Genomic DNA, 17569 nt, shown 5'->3' on the forward strand with positions numbered 1-17569 from the left:
AAAGTATAAACAAGGAATTAAAATGATCCACAAGATCCATTAGTAATAACTCCCTCGATACAGGATCTTTTTCTAAATTTCTCTCTTTTCTTTTTCTCTCTGAGGCACAAGCACATAAAACATGTAACAGATGTGTTATATAATATATTGGTTGCTTGGTAATATACTGTGAGTATTTTCCCGCATCATTAAATATTCTTGTTTAAATGAACTTAAATATTTTTAGAGATATATCACAATTTATATAACTAAATCCTTACTGTTGAACATTGAGATTTCTCTCAATTAATTAATATTAATTAGTCTGCAGTGATTAACCTGCAATGAGCACCCTGTTCATAAATCATTCTGTGCTCCTCTGATTATTTTCTTACTTTAAATTGCTAAAAGTGGAATTAGTGCATGAAGACAAGGCAACCTTAAAAGCTCTTGCAACCCTGTTGAGACTGGATTAAATATGCAGCATGTTAATTCTGTAGCATTTACATATTTGATCAACATCCTCCCACTCAAGCCAAGTGTTTCAATGACACGATCTTGTGGCGAATGAGTCCATCTGCTTTTATAGTTTTATCTGCATATTTTCTATTTGATCCTCTGATTTCAGTGTCTCTATAACACAAGGGCTATGTATTAGGCTGTGTGTGATATTCTCCCTGGACTTCCCAGGCGGCTCAGTGATAAAGAATCTGCCTGTCAGTGCAGGAGATTTGGGTTCGATCCCTGGGTTGGGAAGATCCCCTGGAGAAGGAAATGGCACCCCACTCCAGTGCTCTTGCCTGGAAAATCCCATGGACGGAGGAGCCTGGTGGGCTACAGTCCATGGGGTCACAAAGAGTCAGACAGGACATAGCGACTCAACAACAACAACAATAGTCTACACACCTCCTCTGATTAGACACCCCCCCCTTTTTAAATGAACACCCGAGCCCTACAGAGCTAACTGGCTCACGGTCATGGCTGGTGATGGGGGGACAACCTTCCAACAAAGGCTTGTCACCCTCTCGACTCTCGGCTGAGCTCAGGTCCTCACACACACGTGCTTGAGCGTGCAGAGGTGAGCTCTTTCTGACGCGTCCCCCAGGACTTCCGAGTCCCTGGTCGTGTGTTTCTCATGCTCCTTCTGGTGGTCTTCTCTTGCCCTATTTTCTCCTCTGTGGATCAACAGCTGTCAGGGGCGTGGGATGCACTCTGACCCACCCCAGGCAAGTGCCCCAGGGGTGCCCACTCCCCATGGCCCCACATGGTCCACAGGAAGCAGGAAGGCCTCCTCCAAGTTCCCTCCTCTGCACCGGTGAATCGTGAGCCATCCTATCTCCTCCTGGGAGTGAGGCCCCGTCATGAACAGAGTTTGTCCCAGTGGAATCCGGCTGAGGGACCCGGGGCTGCTGAGTCTGTTTCTCTTTGGTTTCTTTGGTTTGAAAATCCAAGTCTTATTTGTGGTTGTTGTTCAGGCTCTAAGTCCTGTCTGACTCTGTGACCCCATGGACGGCAGCACGCCAGGCTTCCCTGTCCTTCACCTTCTCCCAGAGCTTGCTCAAACTCATGTCCATCGAGTCTATGATGCCATCCAGCCATCTCATCCTCTGTCATCCCTTTCTCCTCCTGCCCTCAATCTTTCCCAGCATCAGGGTCTTTTCCAATGAGTCAGCTCTTTGCATCAGGTGGCCAAAGTATTTGAGTTTTGCTTCAGCATCAGAACTTCCAATGAATATTCAGGACTGATCTCCTTTAGGATGGACTGGTTGGATCTCCTTGCAGTCCAAGGGACTCTCAAGAGTCTTCTCCAACAGCACAGTTCAAAAGCATCAATTCTTCAGGGCTCAGCTTTCTTCACCATCCAACTCTCACATCCATACATGACTATTGGAAAAATCACCTCTGTTTCCTTAAAATTTTGTTTCAGTCATCGCTTATTCCATTCTGTTCATCCTTTCCAATAACAGAGCACAGAGGCTTCTGGAAGCGCTCTCGTCTCTTCTTTAAGTGCTGGACCACCTGACAGTGGTGAGTCCCAGGGGTGGACACAGCCACACGTGCCACCTCGTGCCTTGGCGGGTCAGCTCTCGGGGCCGCTCGTTCTCTGGAGGAATAGCAGAGAGTCTGTCTGTTCACCACTTCTGCATAAGCTGCAGCTGCCGCGCTGCCGGGTGTGATCGCCCCCGTGCCCGCCTCGAGCCCCCGAGGCCTCTGCTGCTCCTGCCAGGCTGAGTCAGGGGATGGCCACCGCCATGATCCCTGACCCAGGGCCCCAGCCGACACCGAGGGAGCTGGGGAAGCAGAAGAGTTGTGTTCACACATTTCTAGGATATTTTCCTGTTCTTCCTGTGCAATCAACATGACATCTAAGGGGAAAGAATTGGCAAACATCTAGGATAAAGCATCCTCACATAGTTAGCCCTGGCACAGGCTCATCAAACCCAACCGTCAAGAAGGGGAGCGTCCCTCAGGGGCGTCGTGAGGGCAGCCCCGAATCAGGTAAGATCAGGGGCTCCCCAGGAACTCAGTTTTGCCAATAAAGGCCTGAGGAGCAGGGATGAAGAGACTCCAGGAGAACACGCCGGACGGCTCAGGAATCTTGTTGGAACTGACGATGTCAGTGGAATTACAGCTCAGGACTTCAGTCTGTTCAGACCCGTTTCCAGAACAGTCAGCTGGCATCACTGTCTCACTGCAGGCATGTCCTGCTATGTCTCCTGCCTTTTTGTCTCGCAGAACCTGTCCCCCAGCTCTCTCCTCCTCTCAGATCTACTTCTGCAGGGCGTCTAATATTAGGATCAGTGATGCCTTCCTGGGAGCTGAATGCTAAAGCGTTCACACGCCAAGGATCTGAGCTGCAAAGCTTGGGATAAAACTGAGACACTTCCATTTCTGGGAGGCTTTCCATTAATCACTATTAACAGGTAAAGACTGTCACAACAGACGAGCTATGCGTACCACTGAGAGCAGCTCTTCAGCGGGAGCTTTGACATTTTAATCTCCGTCATTTCAACTGCTGGAGAAACGAGGCCAAGATAACCCAGAAATCGTAGGCACACACGCGGCGTGGGTAACGGCCCACCAAGGTGTGTGACCTGTGCACACGCGTCTGTGGGATTAGCCATCGTGGTTCCGAAAGGACTCCAGGGTCAGGACCAGGGGAGGCGCTGCAAACGCAGAGGAGGCGCTGCAAACGCAGAGGAGGGCTGGGGTACCAACACCGCCCCGCCCCAGGCGGGTCCACGGCCCCCACAGACCTGCATTGGTTATACTTTCCAGAAAGGCACAAAGCCTTGAAACTGTGAGTGATTAGCACATGACGTTTGAAAAGTAGGAGCCCCTGGAGAGCTCAGAGAGGCTGAGATGGACGGATGAAGAGAGCAGGCAGAAAGTTGCTGATTCGTGAAAGCATGACTGGCTTTCTCCATATGAGCTGAGTCTGTCTGCTGGGCCTGGATCCCATGATTTACGCGTCCTTTGAAATGTGGGACCGTCCTGTTAAAGGAAACGCCTGGATTGATCGTTTTCCCCTTTTCACTGTCGGTATTGCCTTTGGCCTAAAAATGACAGGTTTAAAGACTGTCATTAGCCTAAGTTGCAAACAGATTATATGTTGATATAATAAATGTTTTACCTCTAATTTTTGTTTTAGTATCTTCTTCTAAATGGGTATCAAACCACTTTGAACCTATTTATTAAGGCTTTCCTCTGAAAGGTGCCACGGTTGCAAAAGCCAGCCTCCCTCCTTATCAGAGGCCGAGGAGGCCCCTCCTCGGCTGGAGACAGAAGGGGAGCTGAGTTTGGAGCGGGGCAGCCCTGCCCGGGGCCCCCCTCACCTGCAAACACATCCTGCCTCATCTCACCCCACTCACTTTGCTCCTGCGGCTCCTCCTCCCGGCCCAGACATCTATCCTTCTCAGAGATCCCTGGGGCTGTGGGCTGAACTGTGCCCCCCTCCCTTAAATTCACATGTTGAGGCCCTAACCCCCGGTGTGGGAGAATGTGGCTGTATTTGGAGACAGAATTTTGACAGAGTTGATGAAGGTTAAACGAGATCGTTAATCGGTAAGTGAAAGTGAAAGTCGCTTGGTCGTGTTCAGCTGTTTGCAACCCCATGGACTATATAGTCCATGGAATTCTCCAGGCCAGAATACTGGAGTGGGTAGCCTATCCCTTCTCCAGTGGATCTTCTGTCTCAGTAATCGAAATGGGATCTCCTGCATTGCAGGCAGATTCTTTGCCATTTGAGTTGCCAGAGAAGCCCATCATTAATTGAGTGGGTCCCAATCCAACAGAACCCATGGCCTTATAAGAAGGTGAGCTTCCCAGGTGGTGTTAGCGGTAAACAACCCGCCTTCCAGCTCAGGAGATGCAAGAGACTCGGGTTTGACCCCTGGGTAGGGAAGATCCCCTGGAGGAGGGAATAGCAACCCGCTCCAGCATTCTTGACTGGAGACTCCCATGGACAGAGGAGCCTGGTGGGCTACAGTCCACGGGGTCGCACGCAAAGAGTCGGACAGGAGAAGATGAGGACGTGGACGCTCTCAGAGGGGCGTCCGGCCACAGGAGGATAGGGGGACGCGGCTGAGGATCAAGGCCTCGGGAGAGGCCAGCCCTGCCCACCCCGGGACCTCGGCTCCCAGCTCCCAGGACTCCCTTTGTGAAGCCCCCAAGTCTGGTGCAGGGTGATGGCGGGTCTAGAAGGTGGACCCACCAGCTCAGGGACACTGTCCTTGTGGGCCCATCCCAGGACAGGCCTGCCCGCAGAGTGCCATCCCAAGAGCCCCTCTTCCCGGTGCGGTGACCTGTGTTGGGTCTGATGACCCCTGGAAGACAGACTCATGTTGCCTGGGCTCTGGAGCCACAAAGCCCGGCACCCCGCACATGACAGATGCTCCCTGGGGTGGGGTGGGATGGGATGGAGAGGCCCAATTTCACCTTCCACCCGACGGCCAGCGCTGCTTCCTGCCTGGACCCGAGTGGAGGACGCCACCCGGCAGCCAAGGGCTTACCTTGCGCCAGGCCCCGGGCTCAGGCCTCATCTCGATTTGCAGCTGGTGAGGTATGTGGTGTGAACTGAAAGGAGAAACTGCAGGGTCAGGGTTCCCTCTGCGTCTGCGTGGCTGGGGGCCTGGCTGCCTGTACACGGCCCTCTACTATAGGTCAGCTTCAATGCTGGGTGCCTGGAGGTTCGGGCTGAGAGGCCAGGCCAGACTCCCTCCAGTGCACTGACCTGGGGGAGGACGCTGGGCCCCGGCAAGCAGAGGCCAGACACCAAGACGAGCCCTTGGCACGGGCTCCATGTAGACAGGGGATTGCAGAGTATGGAGCAGAGTTCCCTGTGCTGTGCACTAGGCCCTTGGTGATCATCCATTTTATATACAGTGGTGTGTGTAAGCGTGTTAGTCCCAAACTCTTAATATATCTCCACCTCCAACATCAAGAAGATCAAACCAGTCAATATTAAAGGAAATCTACCCTGATGCTGAAGCTCCAAAACTTTGGCCAACCGATGCAAAGAGCTGACTCTTTGGAAAAGACCCTGATGCTGGGAAAGATTGAAGGCAGGAAGAGATGGGGGCGACAGAGGAGGAGATGGTTGGATGGCATCACCGATGCGATGGACATGAACTTGGGCAAACTGCAGGAGATGGTGAGGGACAGGGAAGCCTGGCATGCTGCAGTCCATGGGGTCAAGAAGAGGTGGACACAACTTGGCGACTAAACAACAACAACAGCAAACTATAACTTTGTTTTGAGAAGTCTGTGAGTCTCTTTCAGTTTTGTAAATAATATATGTATCCTTTGCTGTATACCTGGGGGACTTCTCTGATGTCTCAGTGGATAAAGAATCTGCCTGCAATGCAGAAGATGAAGGAGATGGGGTTCGATCACTGGGTCATAAATATCCTCTGGAGGGGGAAATGGCAACCCACTCCAGTATTCTTGCCTGAAAAATCCCATGGACAGAGGAGCCTGGGGAGTTACAGTCCATGGGGTTGCAAAGAATCGGACACGACTGAGCACGCACGTGAGCTGCTGTCCCCCTGAAACTAACACAACGTTGTAAATCAACTCCGCTCCAAGATACAATAAAAATTAAATAAATAAATTCACACAGAGGTGAAGCACTTGACCAGTTTTAACCGCAGCAAAAGGACAGCTCAACCAGTCATAACATGACTTAATCTTAATTTAGGGTCCATTAGAAACGGAATCACCATGGCAGTGCCTAAGTCAATGACTGTCCATTGATTAACCACAAAGTCGTAGAGAGTAATCAGCATCCCCCCACCTCCTGGGGGGGGCGTGTTGAACAAAATGTAATTTGTTGATTCATCACCCTTCTGTGAGATCGTCACGTTTCTTCGCCTTCTATGTAGTGAGCGGTCCCCTTTAAGATGAAATCTACAAATGAGAAAATGAACTGCTCTCCTGAAAACACACAGGCAGCCACACCAATTTTTCTGATTATTGACGCACTGGCCTTTAAACATAACAGTGATGTACGCGGTCAGCCAGGTCTCGTCTCTTGTCCATCGAGAGCCAGGGAGTCAGCGCTGCTGGTCAGGAACCCGGGCTTACAAGCTGTCACTATCAGGATGCCGGTTCTGAGGTGCAGGGGACTACGTTTTATCATCTCACATTTTCCCTTCTCTGACACACACACACACACACACACACACACACACACATTTCCATTGGATGAGAAGCAGAGAAGTAGGCTAACTCCTCATGGGGAAAGCTCACTCTCAAAGTCTAAAGCAAGGTTATTATCAGTGAAAAATTCTGCTTTCAGGCATCTTCCTGGTTGTGGGGAACACAAAACCCCCCTGACCCACTCCCTGACCTCTGGCCTTTGCTCCCTGGCAGGAACCTCAGTGACGGTGCTTCCACTCCCACGCGTGGGGTCATTTTCTGTCCTCTGAGCGGGGCCCCGCGATCATTAGAGCCTTTCCGGGGGAGGCCGTCCCTGGAGCCCAGCCGCAGCGCCCAGGAGGGGGTGAAGCAGATGGACGGCGCCTGGGCCCCTGGGCATCTCGGACGCAGGGGCTTCCCAAGCCTTCGGAAGGTTTGCAGGCAGACCCTCCGGCCGGTGGGGGCACTAGGGCAGCTTCCAGCTGATGACTTCCACTGGCAAATGTGCAGGTTTGCATGGAAAGTCATTAATTATCTCCCATTTAATCATCTATTTTAAGAGTTTCTGCGGGTTGGATAATTAAAGATACAGGATTTTATAGGGATTACTGCAGGACATAAAATCCCCAGCCGTGGGCCCAGGCCGACAGCACTTGTCTCAAGGCTTTGGGAGTACGTTGCTGATTCTGACCAACCTCCTGGGCCTTCCTTGGGGCTGGCCTCATACCCTCCCGGTCTCTTACTGCCTTCAACCCACCCCTGGGCTCCAAGACATTCTCAGGAAAATCCCCATGTGTCTCTGCTCTCAGCTGAGGGTTAGACTGCAAACACACGCAACTCCTCCGTCTCCAAGGCCAGGTGAAGACAGCTGAACAGCAAGAAAGCCTGCAGCGGTTCCGTTCTCCTCCGAGGGTGAGAGGCAGGCAGGCCTTGACGGGTGGCGACCGTCAAAGGTGATCTTCAGTGGCCCCAGCCTCCCGCTCAGGCCCCCCCAGGATGGCTCCCCTTGAGTGTGGGCTGCAGTTAGTGACCTGCATGCCTGCGTGCGTGCATGCTGTCATCTCTGACTCTTTGTGACCCCATGGACTGGAGCCCGCCAGGCTCCGCCATCCGTGGGATTTCTTGGGCAAGAATCCTGGAGTTGGTTGCCATTTCCTCCTCCGGGGATCTCCCTGAGCCAGGGATGGAACCCAGGATCTCCTGCACTGCAGGCAGATTCTTTACCATCTGAGCCCCCAAGGCAGCCCCACACCTAGTGACTAGCTTTTACTAAAAGAAATAAGTCAACATTAACAGAATGTCACTTCTGTGATTAGGTTACGAAAGACTGTGACTTCCGTCTTGGTGACACCTCTCTATCAGCTGGGCTGCTTCAGTGGAGCGGGTGCCGTGCCGGAGGAGCCGTCCAGGCAAAGAGCTGAGGGCCGCCTCCAGCCGCAGCCTCGAGGGGCTGAACCCTGCTGAGGGCCGCCTCCAGCCGCAGCCTCAAGGAGCTGAACCCCGCCGAGGGCCACCTCCGGCCGGCAGCCTCGAGGGGCGGAACCCCGCCGAGGGCCACCTCCGGCCGGCAGCCTCGAGGGGCTGAACTCCGCCGAGGGCCGCCTCCAGCTGCAGCCTCGAGGGGCTGAACCCTGCCGAGGGCCGCAGAGGGCCGCCTCCAGCCGCAGCCTCAAGGAGCTGAACCCCGCCGAGGGCCACCTCCGGCCGGCAGCCTCGAGGGGCTGAACTCCGCCGAGGGCCACCTCCAGCCGGCAGCCTCGAGGGGCTGAACTCCGCCGAGGGCCGCCTCCAGCTGCAGCCTCGAGGAGCTGAACCCCGCCGACAACCAGGACAGGGCGTTCAGACCTGACCGTCCCAGGGTGAGCCTTCAGAGGAGATGTGGCCCGGGGCAGCTCCTAGTCTGCAGCCTCAGGAGACCCGGATCAGAACACCCGCTGAGACTGCACGGACCCCTGACTCGCAGAAACGGAGGGATGGCAAGTGCTGCTGCTCCGCGATGACTGGTTCTGTCGCAATCTATGACTGGAGCATCCCAGGCGGCGCTAGTGGCAAAGAACCTGCCTGCCAAAGCAGGAGATGTAAGAGACGCGGGTTTGGTCCCTGGGTCAGGAAGATCTCCTGGAGGAGGGCACGGCAGCCCACGCCAGTATTCCTGCCTGGAGAATCCCATGCACGGAGGAGCCTGGTGGGGCACAGTCCATGGGGTTTCGAGTCAGATGTGACTGAAGTGACTTAGCACGCACGCAATGGATGACGAGTACACTCAAACTGACACCAGTTAGCGACTGTAATGAACCTGTACACTCTTCAACAGTTATTTTCCAGAGGGTGAGACTTCTAAGCGTAAGAGTGATATGTCCAGTAAGAAATACCGAACCTCAGTTTCCGTTTGTTGACAAACAGGAGAGTGTCTCTGCGGCACCCAAGACACCCCGCTCCTCTTCATATCTGTTAAGAGCTTCCCCGATCACGTGCACTATGAAACGGTGCTGTTTACAACGTGTCATTGACAGGTCAACACCATTAATGTCAGGGGGTGGGGAGGCCCGGGGTGCCAAGCTCAGTGGCCTTGAGTGTGGGTGGATGCATGCAGTCTGGAAGCCTGCCGTTCCAGGCCTAAACAGTGAGAGCTGAGGGGCCTGAGCTGGTGTTGGGGGTGAGGGGGCAGGACTGCGCTGCTGGGGGAGCAAAGGATTGAGGATAAAGATGACCCAGGCACCCAATAGTCCCCTCGGTGACCTGAGCTCCCACCAAAACCAAAAAACACTGCTAATGATACAGCTGATGGTCCCTCAATTTCTCAGAATCCTCTATTTTGCCTGGTACTTGCAAATAGCTTACTTATCTTATTCCGGGGCCTCCCTTGTGGCTCAGGTGGTAAAGAATCCGCCTGCAATGGCTTCTATCCCTGGGTTAGGAAGATCCTCTGGAGAAGGGAAAGGCTACCCACTGCAGTATTCTGGCCTGGAGAACTCCCTGGACTGTGTGGCCCATGGGGTCGCAAAGAGTCAGACACGACTGAGCGACTGAACTGACTGAAGATACCTGATACAGGTAAGAAGGCAGATGTGCCAGGAGGGAGCAGGGCAGAGAGAAGGGAGATGGGTGACCTGGAAGAAAGTCAGCCCACCTCCTGATTCCTGGGGTTGGGTCTGCCAGAGTGCCTTCAGCCCAGGGTCCCACTGCCTGCTCTTCTGGTCCCGCTGGGAAGAGCAGCTGGGGCAGAGGCTCGCAGCAGCTTGAACTGACTACTCAGTCCATCATGTAAAGACCAGGAAACTGGGCTACAGAAACTGTGTTTGAGAAGTCAGCTCCAAAGAGTACAAAAGTAATGAAAACAACAAAGCTCTTGCTTACTCATTTTCAGGGGTTCCCATGTTTTTGGAGCTCCAATGATACAAATGCAGGTGTCTAAGCAGAGCGGTCCTGGGGCCCCGCCAATGGCAGAAATGTGTCTACAGAACTGAAATCATGGTCCCCTCCCAAAGGAAAAGCACATGACTTCACAACACGTGAGGGTTTTTAAATATAGTTTGTTCCTTTTTCTTGTGTTTTCTGCCTTACCTTTTTAAAAAGTCACGATCAATATCTTCTTTTGTTGACCTATGCTCCAATGACCTGGAAAGGAATTGGGAGGCGAGAGTTATAAGACCCAGAGGCTCCCCACATGTGTCGCTGGCCACTGCTCCTTCTTCTTCTCGTCTTGGTTTCCGTTTGAAAGGACTGTCAAGCTGAGGTCTGCGCTTCTGTCCGTTCCCACAGGACAGTCCTGGCGTCCTCCTGCCTTTTCTGAGATCCCGGAAGTGTACGTAAGCTGGCACGGGAGACCCTCCAGGGGCCCTCATGGAAGCCCCATCTACACACTCCAGTGGCTGAGCCTGTTCTCTCGTGGAGCTTGGCTCATGCAGGTGTGTGAGGACTCAAGTTCAAGCTTTTCTACACTGAGACTGGGGCTGACCTGTGGAGCATGGTGCTCGGCTCAAGGCTGGCCGTAGAGAGAAACCCGGGAAGGACCAGGAGATGAGAGCTAACTCAAGCACTGGGCTGAGGTGGAATAAGAAATGCCAGGGCAGACGGGGTTACAGGATCAGGAGGCCTGGCCAGATTGGTGTCCAGGAGGATCCGTTCTCACCCTAAACACGGCTCCACTGGGCCAACAGAGGAACCTGGGATGGAGGGGTTCCTGGCGGACCAGAGGGGTCCAGTGATGGGGACAACAAGCGCTGAATTCTGCATTTTTCAGGACTGAGAGAGAAGTAAGCAGAAGACAGAAGCCAATCCTGCTTTGAGGGGATTTGACAATCCAGATGAACTTGACCTTTGGTTCCAAGGGCTTCTTGGGGCGCTTGGAGGAAAAGGGACAGGGCCAGCCCTGGGCAGGGGATTTAAGAGGAATGATGTTCAGAAATGTTTCTTGTTCTCGCCAAATGACATCAAAAGAATTAGGAAAAATACCTCCTATAAGACTGGACATAGTCCTGTAAGTCCTATAAGTCTGCTCCGTCTGGAGCAGAAGAGGTGAAAACATCTCCCAAGAGTTTTCAAAACCCAGAGCCATCCTCAAGCATTCTCAGGTTTGCATTTCAAATTCACATGACCTGGTGACCCCTGAAACCTCAAGCCAAGACTGCAGTTGATGATGATCTGGACTTTGTAAAACATCCAGGCATTTGAAGAAGCCACTGACAGACCTACCTTGAAACCAGGCCTCAGAAACTCTGAAATCCCACTAAATGTGAGCTCACACTCCAAAGATTTGAGATGCTCGCTTGTTCCCCGTGGTCCAGAAGGATGCTAGACCAGCCCAGAAGTACTATAAGGAGTGTTAAGGAATGGGCGGGAGCAGGACATGGCAACCCACTCCAGTATTCTTGCCTGGGAAATCCCATGGACAGAGGAGCCTGGTGGGCTACAGTCCATGGGGTCACACAGAGTCGGACGAGACTTAGCTACTAAACAACACCAACAACAAGGAATGGGTGAGTTCCATATATACTTGGAAAGTACAGCTGACAAGAAGTGCAGACTGCGTGCACGTGGGGTGAGAAAGACTGAAATCAAAGATAATTCTACGAGTCCAAGTCTGAGCATCTGTAAGGATGGACTTCTCCTTTCTGAGTGGGGTCAGTGGGGAGGCGACAGAAAAGAGAAGACTCAGGACTGAGGGCCTCTGAGCTGGCATGTTTGATGATGTGTCTGCCAGGCACCGGAGTGATGATGTGGGGAGCACAGGCCATAGGTGGCCCTTGCGGTGGACCCACGGGTCCAAGGTGTGGTTTTTATCATCTTCAGCAAATGGTACTACAGCCATGGGGCCAAATGAGGTCGCTAAGGGAATGAATGTGCACAGAACAGAGATGGACCAGGCTGATGAGGGGCCAGACAGTGAACAGAGACCCTCCGGGAATCTGAGGCCTTGGCGGTGAGGAGACCTTCTTGCCGTGAGGGAGAGCGGGCTCCCTGGCCTGGGGGAGGGAGGAGGCAGATTAGAGTGCGTGAGCGCTAAGTCACTCCGTCGTGTCCGACTCTTCATGACCCCAGGGACTGTAGTCCGCCAGGCTCCTCTGTCCAGGGGATTCTCCAGGCAAGGATACTGGAGTGGGTTGCCATGCCCTCCTCCAGGGGATCTTCCAGACCAGGGATCAAACCTGAGTCTCTTAAGTCTGTGTCGGCAGGCGGGTTCTTTACCACTTGAGCCACCTGCGAAGCCCAGGCAGGTTAGAGTGAGCTCAGAAGAACATGGGAGAAAAGGGAGACTAAGACAAGGCTTGACAAGTATTGAGCAGAGTTTTGCTCAGGATGAGAGCAGGGAAGAGAGGCGGCAGCTGAAGGCACCAGGGGGTAAATGGATTTTCTGGTTCAGACGGGTGACGGGAGAGCGTGTTTGGCTGTGGATGGTGAGGATTCTATAAGAAAAGAAAACGGTGAAGCAGAACAGATAGGGCAGGGGCGCTGTGGCCAAGCAGGGGAGAAGGGCTTTCCTGTACACATGAGGGTTGGCCTAGGATATGAGCCAGGAGGTGTAACCCCAAATCTCTGGGCGAAGACGGTTATCTGCATACAGATCCCCTTAGGTTGGGCTGTCGTGTTGGGAGTGGAGAAGACGGAATCGATATTAGGATTCGAGATCCTAATCAAGATCCTAAAACAAGGAAAGGCCAAGGAATAGTCCAGGGCAGTGGGAGGCCCTTGAAGTTCACGGTCATGACCCCAGGCAGCAAGTGTCAGGGAGCTGGAGGTGCCCAGGAAACAAGCAGAGAACAGCACTTGCCCAGATAGGCAGCCAGGAGGGAAGCAGAAACAAACATTCCGAGGATTGCGTAAAGCAGCAGTCCCCAACCTTTTTGGCACCAGGGACCAGTTTCACGGAAGACGATTTTCCACGGACTGGGGTGGGGGGATGGTTTCGGGATGGTTCAGTGCATTACCTTTTCTGTGCACTGCATTACTATTATTATTATTACATCAGCTCCACCTCAGATCATCAGGCGTTGGATCCAGAGGCTGGGGATCCCTGAGGTAAGGGACTGAGGAGACGAGAGCCACGTAGGAGGCTGCTCAGAGCTGAACACAACTGAGACTTGAAAGAAGGACAAAGAAGACCTCTCAGCACACACACTGGTCCCCGTGAAGAGAAGTCAAATAACAGGACATAAAAATATTTCAAGATGTAACTCACACGTCCCAGAAACCAGACAAATCTTGATTCTACATCTGAAATGTTGTACCAGAGCTAGGCATAAAAGGTTGACAAAGAGAAGAAGTGATAAAAGGCCAAAGCATGACCTAAAGTAGGAATTCCTATCATTATCACACACCCACGGGTTAAGAAAAATGAATATAAACTCCCGCATTTAAAGGAAAAGATGGCACTGTGGACGCACACGTGAAACAGCGATTCAGAAATCCTGCAAGGAAAACGATGGGGGAGACACCAGGCTGACTCGTGCCTGCGAGCTGAGCCGCTCAGTCATGTCCGACTCTCTGGGACCCCACGGACGATAGCCCGCCAGGATCCTCTGTCCATGGGGTTCTCCAGGCAAGAGTGGGAGATGGAGTGGGTTGCCATGCCCTCCTCCAGGGGATCTTCCTTCCCCAGGGATCAAACCCAGGTCTCTCGCATCTCCTGCATTGGCCGGTGCATTCTTTACTCACTGAGCCACCTGGGAAGCCCACTGGGCAGATTCCATTCACATTAAAAAAGAAAAAGGAAAAAATAAGAAAGAAAGCTTGCAGAAGTGACCAGGACTATTCTGCAGAAGAGGAAGGGGTGAGAATTCGTCTTTTTAAATGCTATTACCCCCCGTGAAGCTGCAGCTGTTAAAACTGTCCTATATTGGAACACAAACAGATACACAGATCACTTTAATGGAACAGAAAGTCCACTAGTAGAACCAAACACATAAAGAATGTAATGAAGAGCAAATGCAGAATTTCAAATCAGTACAAGGAAAGATGGCTGATCTCCAGTGCTGGGGCGGCTGGGTTACCATCTGGAAGAAAAAGGAAAAGAGAGCCCTGCTCGCTCCTGACACAAATGTAAGTTCTAAAAGATGGAAGCGTTACACCTAAAACTCAAACCATTAAAATATGATAAAGAAACTGTGGGTAAATTTCGATCTTAAGGGCATGGGAGGCCTCTCTAACTATGACACAAAATTCAGAAGCCATAAAAACTGGTGGCTTAGACGGTAAAGAATCTGCCTGCCACACAGGAGACCTGGGTTTGATCCCTGAGTGGGGAAGATCTCCTGGAGAAGGGAAAGGCTACCCACTCTAGTGTTCTTGCCTGGAGAATCCCATGGACAGAAGAGGATGGTGGGCTACAGTCCCTGGGGTCACAAAGAGTCAGACATGACTGGGCACAGCACAGCATATAAACTGAGAAATCATAATCAACAAATATAAGAGAAAAGAGCTTCAGAAGAAAAACTTATAAATACAGTCAAAGGACAATGCAAACTAGGAAAACAGAAAATATTTGTGGAAGATATCATAGAAAAAGAGATAATTTTTGATCTACAAAGCTTTTTCAAAAAGAAAAAAATTTTAAAAAGCTAATAACACAATAGAAAAACTGGCCCATTTTTATAAACACTTAGGAAAAGAAATCTAAATAGCTCTTGTGCATGTAACAAGAAACTTGGTATCACTCAAAGGAAGGGAAATGTGAACCAAGAATATAATGATATAATTTTAAACTCCTGTCAGTTGGGCAAAGATCAAAACACCTGATCACATTAGGTTGGTGGGTGGTGGGGGGGTGGGGGGTTCTTCTGTGACCATCATCACAGTCACAGAAGAAATAGACACAGCATCCAGGGGAGAAACCATCGTAATACCTACCAAAATTAAATTCTTTTACACATTTCACCTGGCGAGTCTGTTTCTAGGAAGTTATTCTTCACACAAGAATGGCATATATACAATATATACAAATATCCTCAGTTCAGCACCGATTTTAAATGCAAAAGATTGAGACAAGCATAGGATACAGGTTCAGTAAATGGTATAGCTGTGCAGTGAAATGCTGGGTGGATGTTTAGAAAAATGAGACAACTTTAGATACCGTACATGAAACAAAGTTCCAGTATAACTGCTAATTAATCGTTAATGCTGCCATCTCAGAAAATCTGCAGGACATGTTGGTAGAGAAGTATAAATATAAATACAGCCACTGTGGAAAACAGGACAGAAGTTCCTTAAAAACTAACAACAGAACTACCACATCACCTTGCAATTCCACTCCCAGGCATATATCCAGAGAAAACTCTAATTTGAAAAGATACACAAAATTGTAAAGTCATTGGCCTCCAATTAAAATAAATAAATTTTTAAAAGATACATGTGCCCCCAATATTCACTGCAGCACTGTTTACAAAGCCAGGGCATGGAAGCAACCCAAATGTCCATCAACGGATGAATGGACAAAGATGTGATACTTACATTCAATGGAATATGACTTAGCCATAAAAAAGAATGAAATAATGCCATTTGCAGCAACATCAATGGCCATAAGGATACCACACTGAGTGAAGTAAGTCAGAGAGACAAATATACTATCAAAGAGAGATACAAATAAACTTACTTACAACATAAAAACAGACTGACAGACGTAGAAAATATACTTAGGGTTAAAGGGAAAATGGGAAGGGGTAAATCAGGAGTTTTGGATTAACAGATACATAGTACTTTATATAAAATAAATAATCAGCAAAGCCTTCCCAGGTGGGGCAGTGGTAAAGAAACCTCCTGCCAGTGCAGGAGACACGGGACAAAAAGTTTTGATCCCTGGGTCGGGAAGATCCCCTGGAAAAGGAAATGGCAACCCACTCCAGTATTCTTGTCTGAGAATCTCATGGACAGAGGAGCCTGGAGGGCTATAGTCCACGGGGTTGCAAAGAGTCGGAAACAACTGAGCAACTGAACACACACACACACACACACACAATCAATAAAGATGATAATATAACAGAGGGAATTCTATTGAGTATTCTGTAATAACCTATAACGGAAGAGAATCTGAAAAAGAAGATATATACATATATGTATCTGAAAAAAGCAGTACATATACATATGAGAGTGTGTGAAAAGAGAGTGTTCATGTGTGTGTGCACACCCATGTGTCCATCTATGTGAAAGTGAAGTGAAGTCGCTCAGTCGTGTCCAACTCTTTGGGACCCCGTGGACTGTAGCCTACCAGGCTCCTCCGTCCATGGGATTTTCCAGGCAAGAGCACTGGAGTGGGCTGCCATTGCCTTCTCCAGGAGATCGTCCCAACCCAGGGATTGAACCCGGGTCTCCCGCATTGCAGGCAGACGCTCTACCGGCTGAGCCACCAGAGAAGCTCATGTACATGGAAGTGCCTGATGACACAGTTCCATGGAGGGGACCAGTGAAGGGGTCAGGAGTGGAGGAGGAGATCTTTTTCACTCTGTATTTCTCATAATTTAGAGTTCTGTACATCTGCATATGCTACTTTAAAAACCCTCAAAAGATAAATCAAGCTATTTTTGAAAAGGGAATCCGTCAGAATTTCTGGTGGCAGGAGGTTTGGCATCCTGGTTGAGGGTCAGAGACGCTGGATGACTGTGTCCTGATCAGGCCTCTGTGTCACAGAGCCTGACCCCCCGGGGACCGGCTGCAGGCCAGTGGCTTGGAGGTGGACGTTGATCGGCTCTGCATTAAGTGCAGCCGCGTGCGTGTCCTACCCCGTGTTGACCAACGCAGCTCGTAGCCCCCCTAGAGGAGTACCAGACGGCTGGGCTTCACGGCTACCCTTTCCTGTCCTACATTTTCTGTAAATTTAGGGCAGGTCTCTGAGTGACACCGCGCCTTGAGCAGAGTCCTACCTCCGTGGGGGGACAGGGAGAGGCTGCGTTTTCGGTAACATCTACCCCTTGGCTCTTCCAACATCTGCCTCTCAAGCCAAATGAATTTTCCTTCTGCTGAGACAACGCTCGCTGACGCTCGCCTCTGGGGCCGCTGACAACGTCTCTGTGTCTTTGCTTTCCAGACATCTGCCTCTGAAACCGAACCGAGTCCTGTGCGATGGAGGAGCAGTCACCGTGGTTTCGCGTGGAGGTCTCTGGACCGCTCAGATGAGGCAGGCGATGACAGAAAAGGAGGCCCCTGACAAAGGTCCTGTAAGTCTTTCTCTGGTGGTTTCGAGGTTAGCTGTGAACTGTAAGAACGCTGGCAAACTGAAGCTCCTTCATGGACCATAAATGTTCCTGGGGAGCAAGAAGGAACCTAGAAGGCGGCTCAGTGTCCCTCGTGTGTTCGGTGGCCATCGCAGGTGGACGGACGGGCAGGTGTGGACTCAGGAGGCGCTGGATGGGGCTGGAAGGTTCTTGAGGCACCAGCTCAGGCAACCCAGCTGCTGGGCCCATGGCGGGTGGGGCGGGCCACTGGACCCTGTCTGCTGTGGGTGTGTCCCTGGCGTCTCTCT

The 17569-nt window shown here is 51.1% G+C and overlaps 1 protein-coding gene; it reads right to left on the minus strand.

The window, feature by feature from the left end:
- Positions 1-17569, minus strand: part of LOC145524035 (uncharacterized) — a 343643-nt gene that overhangs the window by 41041 nt on the left and 285033 nt on the right.

This window comes from Giraffa tippelskirchi, chromosome 10 (genome assembly GCF_054371585.1).
Source record: "Giraffa tippelskirchi isolate mGirTip1 chromosome 10, T2T-mGirTip1v1.2.pri, whole genome shotgun sequence".
Classification (NCBI taxonomy): Eukaryota; Metazoa; Chordata; class Mammalia; order Artiodactyla; family Giraffidae; genus Giraffa; species Giraffa tippelskirchi.